This window comes from Salmo salar, chromosome 23, assembly GCF_965601325.2.
Source record: "Salmo salar chromosome 23, fSalSal1, whole genome shotgun sequence".
In the NCBI taxonomy this organism is placed as follows: domain Eukaryota; kingdom Metazoa; phylum Chordata; class Actinopteri; order Salmoniformes; family Salmonidae; genus Salmo; species Salmo salar.
In genome coordinates this window covers 13,810,289-13,830,701 of record NC_138313.1, presented here as the reverse complement: position 1 = coordinate 13,830,701, position 20,413 = coordinate 13,810,289, and the positions used below count along the sequence as shown (strand labels likewise).

Below are 20,413 nucleotides of genomic sequence, written 5' to 3'. Positions count from 1 at the left end.
AATCCCAGGACATAGTCACAAAGGCCAAACTCAAGACAGTTGTCACTGACTTGTTGGATATTCGTTTCCCATTTAACAACTAAAGCCTTGCACAAAGTAAATCACCTCACACACTGGAAATCTACAATGGATTCACAAAAGTCTACTGAGAATGCATAAATGTCCAAACGGTAAGTGAGCCCAAACTCAGACTTTTCAAGAGTCAGTTGAGAATTCTACCATGACCAGAGATTGCTGTCGACCTGGCAATCTCAAAAGAGATTTCTTCCTCACGGGGTTGCATACTTGTCAAAATGACTTGTTCAAAAGTTCCTGCATTGGCCGGGAATCAAACCCGGGCCTCCCGCGTGGCAGGCGAGAATTCTACCACTGAACAACCAATGCCTTGCAATGATGAAAAAAACCCCACGGCTAGATATCGTATCAAAAATCTTTAATTCTAAGCATATTTCCCGCTTTGTGGGCTCAGTGACATTGTACACCCTAATAAAATCAGTCTTTCCTCCCCGTCGGGGAATTGAACCCCGGTCTCCCGCGTGACAGGCGGGGATACTCACCACTATACTAACGAGGAGCAGGTGGGTTGGTTCTTTGAAAAAATGTGGAGCATTGGATACTATCCCTAAATTTGGAGAGTTGGGTGTTAACCCTTCCAACAAAAACATCTGTAGAGACTGAATGGTTAGAGCTAGAGACTACTATGACACATCTATGGAAAGCTGAGACCCTCACGGACACGTACATGTAGTCGATTTTTCTCTATACCGCTCACAAGCCACATAATAGTAGTTAGAAGGAGAGGTGTGTGTGGAAAATCCCAGGACATAGTCACAAAGGCCAAACTCAAGACAGTTGTCACTGACTTGTTGGATATTCGTTTCCCATTTAACAACTAAAGCCTTGCACAAAGTAAATCACCTCACACACTGGAAATCTACAATGGATTCACAAAAGTCTACTGAGAATGCATAAATGTCCAAACGGTAAGTGAGCCCAAACTCAGACTTTTCAAGAGTCAGTTGAGAATTCTACCATGACCAGAGATTGCTGTCGACCTGGCAATCTCAAAAGAGATTTCTTCCTCACGGGGTTGCATACTTGTCAAAATGACTTGTTCAAAAGTTCCTGCATTGGCCGGGAATCAAACCCGGGCCTCCCGCGTGGCAGGCGAGAATTCTACCACTGAACAACCAATGCCTTGCAATGATGAAAAAAAACCCACGGCTAGATATCGTATCAAAAATCTTTAATTCTAAGCATATTTCCCGCTTTGTGGGCTCAGTGACATTGTACACCCTAATAAAATCAGTCTTTCCCTCCCCGTCGGGGAATTGAACCCCGGTCTCCCGCGTGACAGGCGGGGATACTCACCACTATACTAACAAGGAGCAGGTGGGTTGGTTGTTTGAAAAAATGTGGAGCATTGGATACTAACCCTAAATTAGGAGAGTTGGGTGTTAACCCTTCCAACAAAAACATCTGTAGAGACTGAATGGTTAGAGCTAGAGACTACTATGACACATCTATGGAAAGCTGAGACCCTCACGGACACGTACATGTAGTCGATTTTGCTCTATACCGCTCACAAGCCACATAATAGTAGTTAGAAGGAGAGGTGTGTGTGGAAAATCCCAGGACATAGTCACAAAGGCCAAACTCAAGACAGTTGTCACTGACTTGTTGGATATTCGTTTCCCATTTAACAACTAAAGCCTTGCACAAAGTAAATCACCTCACACACTGGAAATCTACAATGGATTCACAAAAGTCTACTGAGAATGCATAAATGTCCAAACGGTAAGTGAGCCCAAACTCAGACTTTTCAAGAGTCAGTTGAGAATTCTACCATGACCAGAGATTGCTGTCGACCTGGCAATCTCAAAAGAGATTTCTTCCTCACGGGGTTGCATACTTGTCAAAATGACTTGTTCAAAACTTCCTGCATTGGCCGGGAATCAAACCCGGGCCTCCCGCGTGGCAGGCGAGAATTCTACCACTGAACAACCAATGCCTTGCGATGATGAAAAAAACCCCACGGCTAGATATCGTATCAAAAATCTTTAATTCTAAGCATATTTCCCGCTTTGTGGGCTCAGTGACATTGTACACCCTAATAAAATCAGTCTTTCCTCCCCGTCGGGGAATTGAACCCCGGTCTCCCGCGTGACAGGCGGGGATACTCACCACTATACTAACGAGGAGCAGGTGGGTTGGTTCTTTGAAAAAATGTGGAGCATTGGATACTATCCCTAAATTTGGAGAGTTGGGTGTTAACCCTTCCAACAAAAACATCTGTAGAGACTGAATGGTTAGAGCTAGAGACTACTATGACACATCTATGGAAAGCTGAGACCCTCACGGACACGTACATGTAGTCGATTTTTCTCTATACCGCTCACAAGCCACATAATAGTAGTTAGAAGGAGAGGTGTGTGTGGAAAATCCCAGGACATAGTCACAAAGGCCAAACTCAAGACAGTTGTCACTGACTTGTTGGATATTCGTTTCCCATTTAACAACTAAAGCCTTGCACAAAGTAAATCACCTCACACACTGGAAATCTACAATGGATTCACAAAAGTCTACTGAGAATGCATAAATGTCCAAACGGTAAGTGAGCCCAAACTCAGACTTTTCAAGAGTCAGTTGAGAATTCTACCATGACCAGAGATTGCTGTCGACCTGGCAATCTCAAAAGAGATTTCTTCCTCACGGGGTTGCATACTTGTCAAAATGACTTGTTCAAAAGTTCCTGCATTGGCCGGGAATCGAACCCGGGCCTCCCGCGTGGCAGGCGAGAATTCTACCACTGAACAACCAATGCCTTGCAATGATGAAAAAAACCCCACGGCTAGATATCGTATCAAAAATCTTTAATTCTAAGCATATTTCCCGCTTTGTGGGCTCAGTGACATTGTACACCCTAATAAAATCAGTCTTTCCTCCCCGTCGGGGAATTGAACCCCGGTCTCCCGCGTGACAGGCGGGGATACTCACCACTATACTAACGAGGAGCAGGTGGGTTGGTTCTTTGAAAAAATGTGGAGCATTGGATACTATCCCTAAATTTGGAGAGTTGGGTGTTAACCCTTCCAACAAAAACATCTGTAGAGACTGAATGGTTAGAGCTAGAGACTACTATGACACATCTATGGAAAGCTGAGACCCTCACGGACACGTACATGTAGTCGATTTTTCTCTATACCGCTCACAAGCCACATAATAGTAGTTAGAAGGAGAGGTGTGTGTGGAAAATCCCAGGACATAGTCACAAAGGCCAAACTCAAGACAGTTGTCACTGACTTGTTGGATATTCGTTTCCCATTTAACAACTAAAGCCTTGCACAAAGTAAATCACCTCACACACTGGAAATCTACAATGGATTCACAAAAGTCTACTGAGAATGCATAAATGTCCAAACGGTAAGTGAGCCCAAACTCAGACTTTTCAAGAGTCAGTTGAGAATTCTACCATGACCAGAGATTGCTGTCGACCTGGCAATCTCAAAAGAGATTTCTTCCTCACGGGGTTGCATACTTGTCAAAATGACTTGTTCAAAAGTTCCTGCATTGGCCGGGAATCGAACCCGGGCCTCCCGCGTGGCAGGCGAGAATTCTACCACTGAACAACCAATGCCTTGCAATGATGAAAAAAACCCCACGGCTAGATATCGTATCAAAAATCTTTAATTCTAAGCATATTTCCCGCTTTGTGGGCTCAGTGACATTGTACACCCTAATAAAATCAGTCTTTCCTCCCCGTCGGGGAATTGAACCCCGGTCTCCCGCGTGACAGGCGGGGATACTCACCACTATACTAACGAGGAGCAGGTGGGTTGGTTCTTTGAAAAAATGTGGAGCATTGGATACTATCCCTAAATTTGGAGAGTTGGGTGTTAACCCTTCCAACAAAAACATCTGTAGAGACTGAATGGTTAGAGCTAGAGACTACTATGACACATCTATGGAAAGCTGAGACCCTCACGGACACGTACATGTAGTCGATTTTTCTCTATACCGCTCACAAGCCACATAATAGTAGTTAGAAGGAGAGGTGTGTGTGGAAAATCCCAGGACATAGTCACAAAGGCCAAACTCAAGACAGTTGTCACTGACTTGTTGGATATTCGTTTCCCATTTAACAACTAAAGCCTTGCACAAAGTAAATCACCTCACACACTGGAAATCTACAATGGATTCACAAAAGTCTACTGAGAATGCATAAATGTCCAAACGGTAAGTGAGCCCAAACTCAGACTTTTCAAGAGTCAGTTGAGAATTCTACCATGACCAGAGATTGCTGTCGACCTGGCAATCTCAAAAGAGATTTCTTCCTCACGGGGTTGCATACTTGTCAAAATGACTTGTTCAAAAGTTCCTGCATTGGCCGGGAATCGAACCCGGGCCTCCCGCGTGGCAGGCGAGAATTCTACCACTGAACAACCAATGCCTTGCAATGATGAAAAAAACCCCACGGCTAGATATCGTATCAAAAATCTTTAATTCTAAGCATATTTCCCGCTTTGTGGGCTCAGTGACATTGTACACCCTAATAAAATCAGTCTTTCCTCCCCGTCGGGGAATTGAACCCCGGTCTCCCGCGTGACAGGCGGGGATACTCACCACTATACTAACGAGGAGCAGGTGGGTTGGTTCTTTGAAAAAATGTGGAGCATTGGATACTATCCCTAAATTTGGAGAGTTGGGTGTTAACCCTTCCAACAAAAACATCTGTAGAGACTGAATGGTTAGAGCTAGAGACTACTATGACACATCTATGGAAAGCTGAGACCCTCACGGACACGTACATGTAGTCGATTTTTCTCTATACCGCTCACAAGCCACATAATAGTAGTTAGAAGGAGAGGTGTGTGTGGAAAATCCCAGGACATAGTCACAAAGGCCAAACTCAAGACAGTTGTCACTGACTTGTTGGATATTCGTTTCCCATTTAACAACTAAAGCCTTGCACAAAGTAAATCACCTCACACACTGGAAATCTACAATGGATTCACAAAAGTCTACTGAGAATGCATAAATGTCCAAACGGTAAGTGAGCCCAAACTCAGACTTTTCAAGAGTCAGTTGAGAATTCTACCATGACCAGAGATTGCTGTCGACCTGGCAATCTCAAAAGAGATTTCTTCCTCACGGGGTTGCATACTTGTCAAAATGACTTGTTCAAAAGTTCCTGCATTGGCCGGGAATCAAACCCGGGCCTCCCGCGTGGCAGGCGAGAATTCTACCACTGAACAACCAATGCCTTGCAATGATGAAAAAAAACCCACGGCTAGATATCGTATCAAAAATCTTTAATTCTAAGCATATTTCCCGCTTTGTGGGCTCAGTGACATTGTACACCCTAATAAAATCAGTCTTTCCCTCCCCGTCGGGGAATTGAACCCCGGTCTCCCGCGTGACAGGCGGGGATACTCACCACTATACTAACAAGGAGCAGGTGGGTTGGTTGTTTGAAAAAATGTGGAGCATTGGATACTAACCCTAAATTAGGAGAGTTGGGTGTTAACCCTTCCAACAAAAACATCTGTAGAGACTGAATGGTTAGAGCTAGAGACTACTATGACACATCTATGGAAAGCTGAGACCCTCACGGACACGTACATGTAGTCGATTTTGCTCTATACCGCTCACAAGCCACATAATAGTAGTTAGAAGGAGAGGTGTGTGTGGAAAATCCCAGGACATAGTCACAAAGGCCAAACTCAAGACAGTTGTCACTGACTTGTTGGATATTCGTTTCCCATTTAACAACTAAAGCCTTGCACAAAGTAAATCACCTCACACACTGGAAATCTACAATGGATTCACAAAAGTCTACTGAGAATGCATAAATGTCCAAACGGTAAGTGAGCCCAAACTCAGACTTTTCAAGAGTCAGTTGAGAATTCTACCATGACCAGAGATTGCTGTCGACCTGGCAATCTCAAAAGAGATTTCTTCCTCACGGGGTTGCATACTTGTCAAAATGACTTGTTCAAAACTTCCTGCATTGGCCGGGAATCAAACCCGGGGCTCCCGCGTGGCAGGCGAGAATTCTACCACTGAACAACCAATGCCTTGCGATGATGAAAAAAACCCCACGGCTAGATATCGTATCAAAAATCTTTAATTCTAAGCATATTTCCCGCTTTGTGGGCTCAGTGACATTGTACACCCTAATAAAATCAGTCTTTCCTCCCCGTCGGGGAATTGAACCCCGGTCTCCCGCGTGACAGGCGGGGATACTCACCACTATACTAACGAGGAGCAGGTGGGTTGGTTCTTTGAAAAAATGTGGAGCATTGGATACTATCCCTAAATTTGGAGAGTTGGGTGTTAACCCTTCCAACAAAAACATCTGTAGAGACTGAATGGTTAGAGCTAGAGACTACTATGACACATCTATGGAAAGCTGAGACCCTCACGGACACGTACATGTAGTCGATTTTTCTCTATACCGCTCACAAGCCACATAATAGTAGTTAGAAGGAGAGGTGTGTGCGGAAAATCCCAGGACATAGTCACAAAGGCCAAACTCAAGACAGTTGTCACTGACTTGTTGGATATTCGTTTCCCATTTAACAACTAAAGCCTTGCACAAAGTAAATCACCTCACACACTGGAAATCTACAATGGATTCACAAAAGTCTACTGAGAATGCATAAATGTCCAAACGGTAAGTGAGCCCAAACTCAGACTTTTCAAGAGTCAGTTGAGAATTCTACCATGACCAGAGATTGCTGTCGACCTGGCAATCTCAAAAGAGATTTCTTCCTCACGGGGTTGCATACTTGTCAAAATGACTTGTTCAAAAGTTCCTGCATTGGCCGGGAATCAAACCCGGGCCTCCCGCGTGGCAGGCGAGAATTCTACCACTGAACAACCAATGCCTTGCAATGATGAAAAAAACCCCACGGCTAGATATCGTATCAAAAATCTTTAATTCTAAGCATATTTCCCGCTTTGTGGGCTCAGTGACATTGTACACCCTAATAAAATCAGTCTTTCCTCCCCGTCGGGGAATTGAACCCCGGTCTCCCGCGTGACAGGCGGGGATACTCACCACTATACTAACGAGGAGCAGGTGGGTTGGTTCTTTGAAAAAATGTGGAGCATTGGATACTATCCCTAAATTTGGAGAGTTGGGTGTTAACCCTTCCAACAAAAACATCTGTAGAGACTGAATGGTTAGAGCTAGAGACTACTATGACACATCTATGGAAAGCTGAGACCCTCACGGACACGTACATGTAGTCGATTTTTCTCTATACCGCTCACAAGCCACATAATAGTAGTTAGAAGGAGAGGTGTGTGTGGAAAATCCCAGGACATAGTCACAAAGGCCAAACTCAAGACAGTTGTCACTGACTTGTTGGATATTCGTTTCCCATTTAACAACTAAAGCCTTGCACAAAGTAAATCACCTCACACACTGGAAATCTACAATGGATTCACAAAAGTCTACTGAGAATGCATAAATGTCCAAACGGTAAGTGAGCCCAAACTCAGACTTTTCAAGAGTCAGTTGAGAATTCTACCATGACCAGAGATTGCTGTCGACCTGGCAATCTCAAAAGAGATTTCTTCCTCACGGGGTTGCATACTTGTCAAAATGACTTGTTCAAAAGTTCCTGCATTGGCCGGGAATCAAACCCGGGCCTCCCGCGTGGCAGGCGAGAATTCTACCACTGAACAACCAATGCCTTGCAATGATGAAAAAAAACCCACGGCTAGATATCGTATCAAAAATCTTTAATTCTAAGCATATTTCCCGCTTTGTGGGCTCAGTGACATTGTACACCCTAATAAAATCAGTCTTTCCCTCCCCGTCGGGGAATTGAACCCCGGTCTCCCGCGTGACAGGCGGGGATACTCACCACTATACTAACAAGGAGCAGGTGGGTTGGTTGTTTGAAAAAATGTGGAGCATTGGATACTAACCCTAAATTAGGAGAGTTGGGTGTTAACCCTTCCAACAAAAACATCTGTAGAGACTGAATGGTTAGAGCTAGAGACTACTATGACACATCTATGGAAAGCTGAGACCCTCACGGACACGTACATGTAGTCGATTTTGCTCTATACCGCTCACAAGCCACATAATAGTAGTTAGAAGGAGAGGTGTGTGTGGAAAATCCCAGGACATAGTCACAAAGGCCAAACTCAAGACAGTTGTCACTGACTTGTTGGATATTCGTTTCCCATTTAACAACTAAAGCCTTGCACAAAGTAAATCACCTCACACACTGGAAATCTACAATGGATTCACAAAAGTCTACTGAGAATGCATAAATGTCCAAACGGTAAGTGAGCCCAAACTCAGACTTTTCAAGAGTCAGTTGAGAATTCTACCATGACCAGAGATTGCTGTCGACCTGGCAATCTCAAAAGAGATTTCTTCCTCACGGGGTTGCATACTTGTCAAAATGACTTGTTCAAAACTTCCTGCATTGGCCGGGAATCAAACCCGGGCCTCCCGCGTGGCAGGCGAGAATTCTACCACTGAACAACCAATGCCTTGCGATGATGAAAAAAACCCCACGGCTAGATATCGTATCAAAAATCTTTAATTCTAAGCATATTTCCCGCTTTGTGGGCTCAGTGACATTGTACACCCTAATAAAATCAGTCTTTCCTCCCCGTCGGGGAATTGAACCCCGGTCTCCCGCGTGACAGGCGGGGATACTCACCACTATACTAACGAGGAGCAGGTGGGTTGGTTCTTTGAAAAAATGTGGAGCATTGGATACTATCCCTAAATTTGGAGAGTTGGGTGTTAACCCTTCCAACAAAAACATCTGTAGAGACTGAATGGTTAGAGCTAGAGACTACTATGACACATCTATGGAAAGCTGAGACCCTCACGGACACGTACATGTAGTCGATTTTTCTCTATACCGCTCACAAGCCACATAATAGTAGTTAGAAGGAGAGGTGTGTGTGGAAAATCCCAGGACATAGTCACAAAGGCCAAACTCAAGACAGTTGTCACTGACTTGTTGGATATTCGTTTCCCATTTAACAACTAAAGCCTTGCACAAAGTAAATCACCTCACACACTGGAAATCTACAATGGATTCACAAAAGTCTACTGAGAATGCATAAATGTCCAAACGGTAAGTGAGCCCAAACTCAGACTTTTCAAGAGTCAGTTGAGAATTCTACCATGACCAGAGATTGCTGTCGACCTGGCAATCTCAAAAGAGATTTCTTCCTCACGGGGTTGCATACTTGTCAAAATGACTTGTTCAAAAGTTCCTGCATTGGCCGGGAATCGAACCCGGGCCTCCCGCGTGGCAGGCGAGAATTCTACCACTGAACAACCAATGCCTTGCAATGATGAAAAAAACCCCACGGCTAGATATCGTATCAAAAATCTTTAATTCTAAGCATATTTCCCGCTTTGTGGGCTCAGTGACATTGTACACCCTAATAAAATCAGTCTTTCCTCCCCGTCGGGGAATTGAACCCCGGTCTCCCGCGTGACAGGCGGGGATACTCACCACTATACTAACGAGGAGCAGGTGGGTTGGTTCTTTGAAAAAATGTGGAGCATTGGATACTATCCCTAAATTTGGAGAGTTGGGTGTTAACCCTTCCAACAAAAACATCTGTAGAGACTGAATGGTTAGAGCTAGAGACTACTATGACACATCTATGGAAAGCTGAGACCCTCACGGACACGTACATGTAGTCGATTTTTCTCTATACCGCTCACAAGCCACATAATAGTAGTTAGAAGGAGAGGTGTGTGTGGAAAATCCCAGGACATAGTCACAAAGGCCAAACTCAAGACAGTTGTCACTGACTTGTTGGATATTCGTTTCCCATTTAACAACTAAAGCCTTGCACAAAGTAAATCACCTCACACACTGGAAATCTACAATGGATTCACAAAAGTCTACTGAGAATGCATAAATGTCCAAACGGTAAGTGAGCCCAAACTCAGACTTTTCAAGAGTCAGTTGAGAATTCTACCATGACCAGAGATTGCTGTCGACCTGGCAATCTCAAAAGAGATTTCTTCCTCACGGGGTTGCATACTTGTCAAAATGACTTGTTCAAAAGTTCCTGCATTGGCCGGGAATCGAACCCGGGCCTCCCGCGTGGCAGGCGAGAATTCTACCACTGAACAACCAATGCCTTGCAATGATGAAAAAAACCCCACGGCTAGATATCGTATCAAAAATCTTTAATTCTAAGCATATTTCCCGCTTTGTGGGCTCAGTGACATTGTACACCCTAATAAAATCAGTCTTTCCTCCCCGTCGGGGAATTGAACCCCGGTCTCCCGCGTGACAGGCGGGGATACTCACCACTATACTAACGAGGAGCAGGTGGGTTGGTTCTTTGAAAAAATGTGGAGCATTGGATACTATCCCTAAATTTGGAGAGTTGGGTGTTAACCCTTCCAACAAAAACATCTGTAGAGACTGAATGGTTAGAGCTAGAGACTACTATGACACATCTATGGAAAGCTGAGACCCTCACGGACACGTACATGTAGTCGGTTTTGCTCTATACCGCTCACAAGCCACACAATAGTAGTTAGAAGGAGAGGTGTGTGTGGAAAATCCCAGGACATAGTCACAAAGGCCAAACTCAAGACAGTTGTCACTGACTTGTTGGATATTCGTTTCCCATTTAACAACTAAAGCCTTGCACAAAGTAAATCACCTCACACACTGGAAATCTACAATGGATTCACAAAAGTCTACTGAGAATGCATAAATGTCCAAACGGTAAGTGAGCCCAAACTCAGACTTTTCAAGAGTCAGTTGAGAATTCTACCATGACCAGAGATTGCTGTCGACCTGGCAATCTCAAAAGAGATTTCTTCCTCACGGGGTTGCATACTTGTCAAAATGACTTGTTCAAAAGTTCCTGCATTGGCCGGGAATCGAACCCGGGCCTCCCGCGTGGCAGGCGAGAATTCTACCACTGAACAACCAATGCCTTGCAATGATGAAAAAAACCCCACGGCTAGATATCGTATCAAAAATCTTTAATTCTAAGCATATTTCCCGCTTTGTGGGCTCAGTGACATTGTACACCCTAATAAAATCAGTCTTTCCTCCCCGTCGGGGAATTGAACCCCGGTCTCCCGCGTGACAGGCGGGGATACTCACCACTATACTAACGAGGAGCAGGTGGGTTGGTTCTTTGAAAAAATGTGGAGCATTGGATACTATCCCTAAATTTGGAGAGTTGGGTGTTAACCCTTCCAACAAAAACATCTGTAGAGACTGAATGGTTAGAGCTAGAGACTACTATGACACATCTATGGAAAGCTGAGACCCTCACGGACACGTACATGTAGTCGATTTTTCTCTATACCGCTCACAAGCCACATAATAGTAGTTAGAAGGAGAGGTGTGTGTGGAAAATCCCAGGACATAGTCACAAAGGCCAAACTCAAGACAGTTGTCACTGACTTGTTGGATATTCGTTTCCCATTTAACAACTAAAGCCTTGCACAAAGTAAATCACCTCACACACTGGAAATCTACAATGGATTCACAAAAGTCTACTGAGAATGCATAAATGTCCAAACGGTAAGTGAGCCCAAACTCAGACTTTTCAAGAGTCAGTTGAGAATTCTACCATGACCAGAGATTGCTGTCGACCTGGCAATCTCAAAAGAGATTTCTTCCTCACGGGGTTGCATACTTGTCAAAATGACTTGTTCAAAAGTTCCTGCATTGGCCGGGAATCGAACCCGGGCCTCCCGCGTGGCAGGCGAGAATTCTACCACTGAACAACCAATGCCTTGCAATGATGAAAAAAACCCCACGGCTAGATATCGTATCAAAAATCTTTAATTCTAAGCATATTTCCCGCTTTGTGGGCTCAGTGACATTGTACACCCTAATAAAATCAGTCTTTCCTCCCCGTCGGGGAATTGAACCCCGGTCTCCCGCGTGACAGGCGGGGATACTCACCACTATACTAACGAGGAGCAGGTGGGTTGGTTCTTTGAAAAAATGTGGAGCATTGGATACTATCCCTAAATTTGGAGAGTTGGGTGTTAACCCTTCCAACAAAAACATCTGTAGAGACTGAATGGTTAGAGCTAGAGACTACTATGACACATCTATGGAAAGCTGAGACCCTCACGGACACGTACATGTAGTCGATTTTTCTCTATACCGCTCACAAGCCACATAATAGTAGTTAGAAGGAGAGGTGTGTGTGGAAAATCCCAGGACATAGTCACAAAGGCCAAACTCAAGACAGTTGTCACTGACTTGTTGGATATTCGTTTCCCATTTAACAACTAAAGCCTTGCACAAAGTAAATCACCTCACACACTGGAAATCTACAATGGATTCACAAAAGTCTACTGAGAATGCATAAATGTCCAAACGGTAAGTGAGCCCAAACTCAGACTTTTCAAGAGTCAGTTGAGAATTCTACCATGACCAGAGATTGCTGTCGACCTGGCAATCTCAAAAGAGATTTCTTCCTCACGGGGTTGCATACTTGTCAAAATGACTTGTTCAAAAGTTCCTGCATTGGCCGGGAATCGAACCCGGGCCTCCCGCGTGGCAGGCGAGAATTCTACCACTGAACAACCAATGCCTTGCAATGATGAAAAAAACCCCACGGCTAGATATCGTATCAAAAATCTTTAATTCTAAGCATATTTCCCGCTTTGTGGGCTCAGTGACATTGTACACCCTAATAAAATCAGTCTTTCCTCCCCGTCGGGGAATTGAACCCCGGTCTCCCGCGTGACAGGCGGGGATACTCACCACTATACTAACGAGGAGCAGGTGGGTTGGTTCTTTGAAAATATGTGGAGCATTGGATACTATCCCTAAATTTGGAGAGTTGGGTGTTAACCCTTCCAACAAAAACATCTGTAGAGACTGAATGGTTAGAGCTAGAGACTACTATGACACATCTATGGAAAGCTGAGACCCTCACGGACACGTACATGTAGTCGGTTTTGCTCTATACCGCTCACAAGCCACACAATAGTAGTTAGAAGGAGAGGTGTGTGTGGAAAATCCCAGGACATAGTCACAAAGGCCAAACTCAAGACAGTTGTCACTGACTTGTTGGATATTCGTTTCCCATTTAACAACTAAAGCCTTGCACAAAGTAAATCACCTCACACACTGGAAATCTACAATGGATTCACAAAAGTCTACTGAGAATGCATAAATGTCCAAACGGTAAGTGAGCCCAAACTCAGACTTTTCAAGAGTCAGTTGAGAATTCTACCATGACCAGAGATTGCTGTCGACCTGGCAATCTCAAAAGAGATTTCTTCCTCACGGGGTTGCATACTTGTCAAAATGACTTGTTCAAAAGTTCCTGCATTGGCCGGGAATCGAACCCGGGCCTCCCGCGTGGCAGGCGAGAATTCTACCACTGAACAACCAATGCCTTGCAATGATGAAAAAAAACCCACGGCTAGATATCGTATCAAAAATCTTTAATTCTAAGCATATTTCCCGCTTTGTGGGCTCAGTGACATTGTACACCCTAATAAAATCAGTCTTTCCTCCCCGTCGGGGAATTGAACCCCGGTCTCCCGCGTGACAGGCGGGGATACTCACCACTATACTAACGAGGAGCAGGTGGGTTGGTTCTTTGAAAATATGTGGAGCATTGGATACTATCCCTAAATTTGGAGAGTTGGGTGTTAACCCTTCCAACAAAAACATCTGTAGAGACTGAATGGTTAGAGCTAGAGACTACTATGACACATCTATGGAAAGCTGAGACCCTCACGGACACGTACATGTAGTCGGTTTTGCTCTATACCGCTCACAAGCCACACAATAGTAGTTAGAAGGAGAGGTGTGTGTGGAAAATCCCAGGACATAGTCACAAAGGCCAAACTCAAGACAGTTGTCACTGACTTGTTGGATATTCGTTTCCCATTTAACAACTAAAGCCTTGCACAAAGTAAATCACCTCACACACTGGAAATCTACAATGGATTCACAAAAGTCTACTGAGAATGCATAAATGTCCAAACGGTAAGTGAGCCCAAACTCAGACTTTTCAAGAGTCAGTTGAGAATTCTACCATGACCAGAGATTGCTGTCGACCTGGCAATCTCAAAAGAGATTTCTTCCTCACGGGGTTGCATACTTGTCAAAATGACTTGTTCAAAAGTTCCTGCATTGGCCGGGAATCGAACCCGGGCCTCCCGCGTGGCAGGCGAGAATTCTACCACTGAACAACCAATGCCTTGCAATGATGAAAAAAAACCCACGGCTAGATATCGTATCAAAAATCTTTAATTCTAAGCATATTTCCCGCTTTGTGGGCTCAGTGACATTGTACACCCTAATAAAATCAGTCTTTCCTCCCCGTCGGGGAATTGAACCCCGGTCTCCCGCGTGACAGGCGGGGATACTCACCACTATACTAACGAGGAGCAGGTGGGTTGGTTCTTTGAAAATATGTGGAGCATTGGATACTATCCCTAAATTTGGAGAGTTGGGTGTTACCCCTTCCAACAAAAACATCTGTAGAGACTGAATGGTTAGAGCTAGAGACTACTATGACACATCTATGGAAAGCTGAGACCCTCACGGACACGTACATGTAGTCGGTTTTGCTCTATACCGCTCACAAGCCACACAATAGTAGTTAGAAGGAGAGGTGTGTGTGGAAAATCCCAGGACATAGTCACAAAGGCCAAACTCAAGACAGTTGTCACTGACTTGTTGGATATTCGTTTCCCATTTAACAACTAAAGCCTTGCACAAAGTAAATCACCTCACACACTGGAAATCTACAATGGATTCACAAAAGTCTACTGAGAATGCATAAATGTCCAAACGGTAAGTGAGCCCAAACTCAGACTTTTCAAGAGTCAGTTGAGAATTCTACCATGACCAGAGATTGCTGTCGACCTGGCAATCTCAAAAGAGATTTCTTCCTCACGGGGTTGCATACTTGTCAAAATGACTTGTTCAAAAGTTCCTGCATTGGCCGGGAATCGAACCCGGGCCTCCCGCGTGGCAGGCGAGAATTCTACCACTGAACAACCAATGCCTTGCAATGATGAAAAAAACCCCACGGCTAGATATCGTATCAAAAATCTTTAATTCTAAGCATATTTCCCGCTTTGTGGGCTCAGTGACATTGTACACCCTAATAAAATCAGTCTTTCCTCCCCGTCGGGGAATTGAACCCCGGTCTCCCGCGTGACAGGCGGGGATACTCACCACTATACTAACGAGGAGCAGGTGGGTTGGTTCTTTGAAAATATGTGGAGCATTGGATACTATCCCTAAATTTGGAGAGTTGGGTGTTAACCCTTCCAACAAAAACATCTGTAGAGACTGAATGGTTAGAGCTAGAGACTACTATGACACATCTATGGAAAGCTGAGACCCTCACGGACACGTACATGTAGTCGGTTTTGCTCTATACCGCTCACAAGCCACACAATAGTAGTTAGAAGGAGAGGTGTGTGTGGAAAATCCCAGGACATAGTCACAAAGGCCAAACTCAAGACAGTTGTCACTGACTTGTTGGATATTCGTTTCCCATTTAACAACTAAAGCCTTGCACAAAGTAAATCACCTCACACACTGGAAATCTACAATGGATTCACAAAAGTCTACTGAGAATGCATAAATGTCCAAACGGTAAGTGAGCCCAAACTCAGACTTTTCAAGAGTCAGTTGAGAATTCTACCATGACCAGAGATTGCTGTCGACCTGGCAATCTCAAAAGAGATTTCTTCCTCACGGGGTTGCATACTTGTCAAAATGACTTGTTCAAAAGTTCCTGCATTGGCCGGGAATCGAACCCGGGCCTCCCGCGTGGCAGGCGAGAATTCTACCACTGAACAACCAATGCCTTGCAATGATGAAAAAAAACCCACGGCTAGATATCGTATCAAAAATCTTTAATTCTAAGCATATTTCCCGCTTTGTGGGCTCAGTGACATTGTACACCCTAATAAAATCAGTCTTTCCTCCCCGTCGGGGAATTGAACCCCGGTCTCCCGCGTGACAGGCGGGGATACTCACCACTATACTAACGAGGAGCAGGTGGGTTGGTTCTTTGAAAATATGTGGAGCATTGGATACTATCCCTAAATTTGGAGAGTTGGGTGTTACCCCTTCCAACAAAAACATCTGTAGAGACTGAATGGTTAGAGCTAGAGACTACTATGACACATCTATGGAAAGCTGAGACCCTCACGGACACGTACATGTAGTCGGTTTTGCTCTATACCGCTCACAAGCCACACAATAGTAGTTAGAAGGAGAGGTGTGTGTGGAAAATCCCAGGACATAGTCACAAAGGCCAAACTCAAGACAGTTGTCACTGACTTGTTGGATATTCGTTTCCCATTTAACAACTAAAACCTTGCACAAAGTAAATCACCTCACACACTGGAAATCTACAATGGATTCACAAAAGTCTACTGAGAATGCATAAATGTCCAAACGGTAAGTGAGCCCAAACTCAGACTTTTCAAGAGTCAGTTGAGAATTCTACCATGACCAGAGATTGCTGTCGACCTGGCAATCTCAAAAGAGATTTCTTCCTCACGGGGTTGCATACTTGTCAAAATGACTTGTTCAAAAGTTCCTGCATTGGCCGGGAATCGAACCCGGGCCTCCCGCGTGGCAGGCGAGAATTCTACCACTGAACAACCAATGCCTTGCAATGATGAAAAAAACCCCACGGCTAGATATCGTATCAAAAATCTTTAATTCTAAGCATATTTCCCGCTTTGTGGGCTCAGTGACATTGTACACCCTAATAAAATCAGTCTTTCCTCCCCGTCGGGGAATTGAACCCCGGTCTCCCGCGTGACAGGCGGGGATACTCACCACTATACTAACGAGGAGCAGGTGGGTTGGTTCTTTGAAAATATGTGGAGCATTGGATACTATCCCTAAATTTGGAGAGTTGGGTGTTAACCCTTCCAACAAAAACATCTGTAGAGACTGAATGGTTAGAGCTAGAGACTACTATGACACATCTATGGAAAGCTGAGACCCTCACGGACACGTACATGTAGTCGGTTTTGCTCTATACCGCTCACAAGCCACACAATAGTAGTTAGAAGGAGAGGTGTGTGTGGAAAATCCCAGGACATAGTCACAAAGGCCAAACTCAAGACAGTTGTCACTGACTTGTTGGATATTCGTTTCCCATTTAACAACTAAAGCCTTGCACAAAGTAAATCACCTCACACACTGGAAATCTACAATGGATTCACAAAAGTCTACTGAGAATGCATAAATGTCCAAACGGTAAGTGAGCCCAAACTCAGACTTTTCAAGAGTCAGTTGAGAATTCTACCATGACCAGAGATTGCTGTCGACCTGGCAATCTCAAAAGAGATTTCTTCCTCACGGGGTTGCATACTTGTCAAAATGACTTGTTCAAAAGTTCCTGCATTGGCCGGGAATCGAACCCGGGCCTCCCGCGTGGCAGGCGAGAATTCTACCACTGAACAACCAATGCCTTGCAATGATGAAAAAAACCCCACGGCTAGATATCGTATCAAAAATCTTTAATTCTAAGCATATTTCCCGCTTTGTGGGCTCAGTGACATTGTACACCCTAATAAAATCAGTCTTTCCTCCCCGTCGGGGAATTGAACCCCGGTCTCCCGCGTGACAGGCGGGGATACTCACCACTATACTAACGAGGAGCAGGTGGGTTGGTTCTTTGAAAATATGTGGAGCATTGGATACTATCCCTAAATTTGGAGAGTTGGGTGTTAACCCTTCCAACAAAAACATCTGTAGAGACTGAATGGTTAGAGCTAGAGACTACTATGACACATCTATGGAAAGCTGAGACCCTCACGGACACGTACATGTAGTCGGTTTTGCTCTATACCGCTCACAAGCCACACAATAGTAGTTAGAAGGAGAGGTGTGTGTGGAAAATCCCAGGACATAGTCACAAAGGCCAAACTCAAGACAGTTGTCACTGACTTGTTGGATATTCGTTTCCCATTTAACAACTAAAGCCTTGCACAAAGTAAATCACCTCACACACTGGAAATCTACAATGGATTCACAAAAGTCTACTGAGAATGCATAAATGTCCAAACGGTAAGTGAGCCCAAACTCAGACTTTTCAAGAGTCAGTTGAGAATTCTACCATGACCAGAGATTGCTGTCGACCTGGCAATCTCAAAAGAGATTTCTTCCTCACGGGGTTGCATACTTGTCAAAATGACTTGTTCAAAAGTTCCTGCATTGGCCGGGAATCGAACCCGGGCCTCCCGCGTGGCAGGCGAGAATTCTACCACTGAACAACCAATGCCTTGCAATGATGAAAAAAACCCCACGGCTAGATATCGTATCAAAAATCTTTAATTCTAAGCATATTTCCCGCTTTGTGGGCTCAGTGACATTGTACACCCTAATAAAATCAGTCTTTCCTCCCCGTCGGGGAATTGAACCCCGGTCTCCCGCGTGACAGGCGGGGATACTCACCACTATACTAACGAGGAGCAGGTGGGTTGGTTCTTTGAAAATATGTGGAGCATTGGATACTATCCCTAAATTTGGAGAGTTGGGTGTTAACCCTTCCAACAAAAACATCTGTAGAGACTGAATGGTTAGAGCTAGAGACTACTATGACACATCTATGGAAAGCTGAGACCCTCACGGACACGTACATGTAGTCGGTTTTGCTCTATACCGCTCACAAGCCACACAATAGTAGTTAGAAGGAGAGGTGTGTGTGGAAAATCCCAGGACATAGTCACAAAGGCCAAACTCAAGACAGTTGTCACTGACTTGTTGGATATTCGTTTCCCATTTAACAACTAAAGCCTTGCACAAAGTAAATCACCTCACACACTGGAAATCTACAATGGATTCACAAAAGTCTACTGAGAATGCATAAATGTCCAAACGGTAAGTGAGCCCAAACTCAGACTTTTCAAGAGTCAGTTGAGAATTCTACCATGACCAGAGATTGCTGTCGACCTGGCAATCTCAAAAGAGATTTCTTCCTCACGGGGTTGCATACTTGTCAAAATGACTTGTTCAAAAGTTCCTGCATTGGCCGGGAATCGAACCCGGGCCTCCCGCGTGGCAGGCGAGAATTCTACCACTGAACAACCAATGCCTTGCAATGATGAAAAAAAACCCACGGCTAGATATCGTATCAAAAATCTGTAATTCTAAGCATATTTCCCGCTTTGTGGGCTCAGTGACATTGTACACCCTAATAAAATCAGTCTTTCCTCCCCGTCGGGGAATTGAACCCCGGTCTCCCGCGTGACAGGCGGGGATACTCACCACTATACTAACGAGGAGCAGGTGGGTTGGTTCTTTGAAAAAATGTGGAGCATTGGATACTATCCCTAAATTTGGAGAGTTGGGTGTTAACCCTTCCAACAAAAACATCTGTAGAGACTGAATGGTTAGAGCTAGAGACTACTATGACACATCTATGGAAAGCTGAGACCCTCACGGACACGTACATGTAGTCGATTTTGCTCTATACCGCTCACAAGCCACATAATAGTAGTTAGAAGGAGAGGTGTGTGTGGAAAATCCCAGGACATAGTCACAAAGGCCAAACTCAAGACAGTTGTCACTGACTTGTTGGATATTCGTTTCCCATTTAACAACTAAAGCCTTGCACAAAGTAAATCACCTCACACACTGGAAATCTACAATGGATTCACAAAAGTCTACTGAGAATGCATAAATGTCCAAACGGTAAGTGAGCCCAAACTCAGACTTTTCAAGAGTCAGTTGAGAATTCTACCATGACCAGAGATTGCTGTCGACCTGGCAATCTCAAAAGAGATTTCTTCCTCACGGGGTTGCATACTTGTCAAAATGACTTGTTCAAAAGTTCCTGCATTGGCCGGGAATCGAACCCGGGCCTCCCGCGTGGCAGGCGAGAATTCTACCACTGAACAACCAATGCCTTGCAATGATGAAAAAAAACCCACGGCTAGATATCGTATCAAAAATCTTTAATTCTAAGCATATTTCCCGCTTTGTGGGCTCAGTGACATTGTACACCCTAATAAAATCAGTCTTTCCTCCCCGTCGGGGAATTGAACCCCGGTCTCCCGCGTGACAGGCGGGGATACTCACCACTATACTAACGAGGAGCAGGTGGGTTGGTTCTTTGAAAAAATGTGGAGCATTGGATACTATCCCTAAATTTGGAGAGTTGGGTGTTAACCCTTCCAACAAAAACATCTGTAGAGACTGAATGGTTAGAGCTAGAGACTACTATGACACATCTATGGAAAGCTGAGACCCTCACGGACACGTACATGTAGTCGATTTTGCTCTATACCGCTCACAAGCCACATAATAGTAGTTAGAAGGAGAGGTGTGTGTGGAAAATCCCAGGACATAGTCACAAAGGCCAAACTCAAGACAGTTGTCACTGACTTGTTGGATATTCGTTTCCCATTTAACAACTAAAG

General features: G+C 44.5%; 39 non-coding genes across 39 annotated transcripts; all 39 read right to left on the bottom strand.

Annotated features, from left to right (window-relative positions):
• Positions 1–502: 502 nt before the first annotated feature.
• trnad-guc (transfer RNA aspartic acid (anticodon GUC)) lies at positions 503–574 on the bottom strand. Its single transcript has one exon. It is a non-coding gene; the product is annotated as a tRNA-Asp (tRNA).
• A 1,555-nt stretch (positions 575–2,129) lies between these two features.
• trnad-guc (transfer RNA aspartic acid (anticodon GUC)) lies at positions 2,130–2,201 on the bottom strand. Its single transcript has one exon. It is a non-coding gene; the product is annotated as a tRNA-Asp (tRNA).
• Positions 2,202–2,753: 552 nt separating this feature from the next.
• On the bottom strand, positions 2,754–2,824 carry trnag-gcc (transfer RNA glycine (anticodon GCC)). The gene has a single exon. It is a non-coding gene; the product is annotated as a tRNA-Gly (tRNA).
• A 118-nt stretch (positions 2,825–2,942) lies between these two features.
• trnad-guc (transfer RNA aspartic acid (anticodon GUC)) lies at positions 2,943–3,014 on the bottom strand. Its single transcript has one exon. It is a non-coding gene; the product is annotated as a tRNA-Asp (tRNA).
• Positions 3,015–3,566: 552 nt separating this feature from the next.
• trnag-gcc (transfer RNA glycine (anticodon GCC)) lies at positions 3,567–3,637 on the bottom strand. The gene has a single exon. It is a non-coding gene; the product is annotated as a tRNA-Gly (tRNA).
• A 118-nt stretch (positions 3,638–3,755) lies between these two features.
• Positions 3,756–3,827, bottom strand: trnad-guc (transfer RNA aspartic acid (anticodon GUC)). The gene has a single exon. It is a non-coding gene; the product is annotated as a tRNA-Asp (tRNA).
• Positions 3,828–4,379: 552 nt separating this feature from the next.
• On the bottom strand, positions 4,380–4,450 carry trnag-gcc (transfer RNA glycine (anticodon GCC)). The gene has a single exon. It is a non-coding gene; the product is annotated as a tRNA-Gly (tRNA).
• Positions 4,451–4,568: 118 nt separating this feature from the next.
• trnad-guc (transfer RNA aspartic acid (anticodon GUC)) lies at positions 4,569–4,640 on the bottom strand. Its single transcript has one exon. It is a non-coding gene; the product is annotated as a tRNA-Asp (tRNA).
• A 1,555-nt stretch (positions 4,641–6,195) lies between these two features.
• trnad-guc (transfer RNA aspartic acid (anticodon GUC)) lies at positions 6,196–6,267 on the bottom strand. The gene has a single exon. It is a non-coding gene; the product is annotated as a tRNA-Asp (tRNA).
• Positions 6,268–7,008: 741 nt separating this feature from the next.
• On the bottom strand, positions 7,009–7,080 carry trnad-guc (transfer RNA aspartic acid (anticodon GUC)). Its single transcript has one exon. It is a non-coding gene; the product is annotated as a tRNA-Asp (tRNA).
• A 1,555-nt stretch (positions 7,081–8,635) lies between these two features.
• trnad-guc (transfer RNA aspartic acid (anticodon GUC)) lies at positions 8,636–8,707 on the bottom strand. The gene has a single exon. It is a non-coding gene; the product is annotated as a tRNA-Asp (tRNA).
• A 552-nt stretch (positions 8,708–9,259) lies between these two features.
• Positions 9,260–9,330, bottom strand: trnag-gcc (transfer RNA glycine (anticodon GCC)). The gene has a single exon. It is a non-coding gene; the product is annotated as a tRNA-Gly (tRNA).
• Positions 9,331–9,448: 118 nt separating this feature from the next.
• trnad-guc (transfer RNA aspartic acid (anticodon GUC)) lies at positions 9,449–9,520 on the bottom strand. Its single transcript has one exon. It is a non-coding gene; the product is annotated as a tRNA-Asp (tRNA).
• A 552-nt stretch (positions 9,521–10,072) lies between these two features.
• trnag-gcc (transfer RNA glycine (anticodon GCC)) lies at positions 10,073–10,143 on the bottom strand. Its single transcript has one exon. It is a non-coding gene; the product is annotated as a tRNA-Gly (tRNA).
• Positions 10,144–10,261: 118 nt separating this feature from the next.
• On the bottom strand, positions 10,262–10,333 carry trnad-guc (transfer RNA aspartic acid (anticodon GUC)). Its single transcript has one exon. It is a non-coding gene; the product is annotated as a tRNA-Asp (tRNA).
• Positions 10,334–10,885: 552 nt separating this feature from the next.
• Positions 10,886–10,956, bottom strand: trnag-gcc (transfer RNA glycine (anticodon GCC)). The gene has a single exon. It is a non-coding gene; the product is annotated as a tRNA-Gly (tRNA).
• Positions 10,957–11,074: 118 nt separating this feature from the next.
• On the bottom strand, positions 11,075–11,146 carry trnad-guc (transfer RNA aspartic acid (anticodon GUC)). Its single transcript has one exon. It is a non-coding gene; the product is annotated as a tRNA-Asp (tRNA).
• Positions 11,147–11,698: 552 nt separating this feature from the next.
• On the bottom strand, positions 11,699–11,769 carry trnag-gcc (transfer RNA glycine (anticodon GCC)). Its single transcript has one exon. It is a non-coding gene; the product is annotated as a tRNA-Gly (tRNA).
• A 118-nt stretch (positions 11,770–11,887) lies between these two features.
• trnad-guc (transfer RNA aspartic acid (anticodon GUC)) lies at positions 11,888–11,959 on the bottom strand. Its single transcript has one exon. It is a non-coding gene; the product is annotated as a tRNA-Asp (tRNA).
• Positions 11,960–12,511: 552 nt separating this feature from the next.
• Positions 12,512–12,582, bottom strand: trnag-gcc (transfer RNA glycine (anticodon GCC)). The gene has a single exon. It is a non-coding gene; the product is annotated as a tRNA-Gly (tRNA).
• Positions 12,583–12,700: 118 nt separating this feature from the next.
• Positions 12,701–12,772, bottom strand: trnad-guc (transfer RNA aspartic acid (anticodon GUC)). The gene has a single exon. It is a non-coding gene; the product is annotated as a tRNA-Asp (tRNA).
• A 552-nt stretch (positions 12,773–13,324) lies between these two features.
• Positions 13,325–13,395, bottom strand: trnag-gcc (transfer RNA glycine (anticodon GCC)). The gene has a single exon. It is a non-coding gene; the product is annotated as a tRNA-Gly (tRNA).
• A 118-nt stretch (positions 13,396–13,513) lies between these two features.
• Positions 13,514–13,585, bottom strand: trnad-guc (transfer RNA aspartic acid (anticodon GUC)). Its single transcript has one exon. It is a non-coding gene; the product is annotated as a tRNA-Asp (tRNA).
• Positions 13,586–14,137: 552 nt separating this feature from the next.
• trnag-gcc (transfer RNA glycine (anticodon GCC)) lies at positions 14,138–14,208 on the bottom strand. Its single transcript has one exon. It is a non-coding gene; the product is annotated as a tRNA-Gly (tRNA).
• Positions 14,209–14,326: 118 nt separating this feature from the next.
• On the bottom strand, positions 14,327–14,398 carry trnad-guc (transfer RNA aspartic acid (anticodon GUC)). Its single transcript has one exon. It is a non-coding gene; the product is annotated as a tRNA-Asp (tRNA).
• A 552-nt stretch (positions 14,399–14,950) lies between these two features.
• trnag-gcc (transfer RNA glycine (anticodon GCC)) lies at positions 14,951–15,021 on the bottom strand. The gene has a single exon. It is a non-coding gene; the product is annotated as a tRNA-Gly (tRNA).
• Positions 15,022–15,139: 118 nt separating this feature from the next.
• Positions 15,140–15,211, bottom strand: trnad-guc (transfer RNA aspartic acid (anticodon GUC)). Its single transcript has one exon. It is a non-coding gene; the product is annotated as a tRNA-Asp (tRNA).
• A 552-nt stretch (positions 15,212–15,763) lies between these two features.
• trnag-gcc (transfer RNA glycine (anticodon GCC)) lies at positions 15,764–15,834 on the bottom strand. The gene has a single exon. It is a non-coding gene; the product is annotated as a tRNA-Gly (tRNA).
• Positions 15,835–15,952: 118 nt separating this feature from the next.
• Positions 15,953–16,024, bottom strand: trnad-guc (transfer RNA aspartic acid (anticodon GUC)). The gene has a single exon. It is a non-coding gene; the product is annotated as a tRNA-Asp (tRNA).
• Positions 16,025–16,576: 552 nt separating this feature from the next.
• On the bottom strand, positions 16,577–16,647 carry trnag-gcc (transfer RNA glycine (anticodon GCC)). The gene has a single exon. It is a non-coding gene; the product is annotated as a tRNA-Gly (tRNA).
• A 118-nt stretch (positions 16,648–16,765) lies between these two features.
• Positions 16,766–16,837, bottom strand: trnad-guc (transfer RNA aspartic acid (anticodon GUC)). The gene has a single exon. It is a non-coding gene; the product is annotated as a tRNA-Asp (tRNA).
• Positions 16,838–17,389: 552 nt separating this feature from the next.
• Positions 17,390–17,460, bottom strand: trnag-gcc (transfer RNA glycine (anticodon GCC)). The gene has a single exon. It is a non-coding gene; the product is annotated as a tRNA-Gly (tRNA).
• Positions 17,461–17,578: 118 nt separating this feature from the next.
• trnad-guc (transfer RNA aspartic acid (anticodon GUC)) lies at positions 17,579–17,650 on the bottom strand. The gene has a single exon. It is a non-coding gene; the product is annotated as a tRNA-Asp (tRNA).
• A 552-nt stretch (positions 17,651–18,202) lies between these two features.
• On the bottom strand, positions 18,203–18,273 carry trnag-gcc (transfer RNA glycine (anticodon GCC)). Its single transcript has one exon. It is a non-coding gene; the product is annotated as a tRNA-Gly (tRNA).
• A 118-nt stretch (positions 18,274–18,391) lies between these two features.
• Positions 18,392–18,463, bottom strand: trnad-guc (transfer RNA aspartic acid (anticodon GUC)). The gene has a single exon. It is a non-coding gene; the product is annotated as a tRNA-Asp (tRNA).
• Positions 18,464–19,015: 552 nt separating this feature from the next.
• trnag-gcc (transfer RNA glycine (anticodon GCC)) lies at positions 19,016–19,086 on the bottom strand. Its single transcript has one exon. It is a non-coding gene; the product is annotated as a tRNA-Gly (tRNA).
• A 118-nt stretch (positions 19,087–19,204) lies between these two features.
• On the bottom strand, positions 19,205–19,276 carry trnad-guc (transfer RNA aspartic acid (anticodon GUC)). The gene has a single exon. It is a non-coding gene; the product is annotated as a tRNA-Asp (tRNA).
• A 552-nt stretch (positions 19,277–19,828) lies between these two features.
• On the bottom strand, positions 19,829–19,899 carry trnag-gcc (transfer RNA glycine (anticodon GCC)). Its single transcript has one exon. It is a non-coding gene; the product is annotated as a tRNA-Gly (tRNA).
• Positions 19,900–20,017: 118 nt separating this feature from the next.
• Positions 20,018–20,089, bottom strand: trnad-guc (transfer RNA aspartic acid (anticodon GUC)). The gene has a single exon. It is a non-coding gene; the product is annotated as a tRNA-Asp (tRNA).
• Between the last annotated feature and the right edge of the window lie 324 nt (positions 20,090–20,413).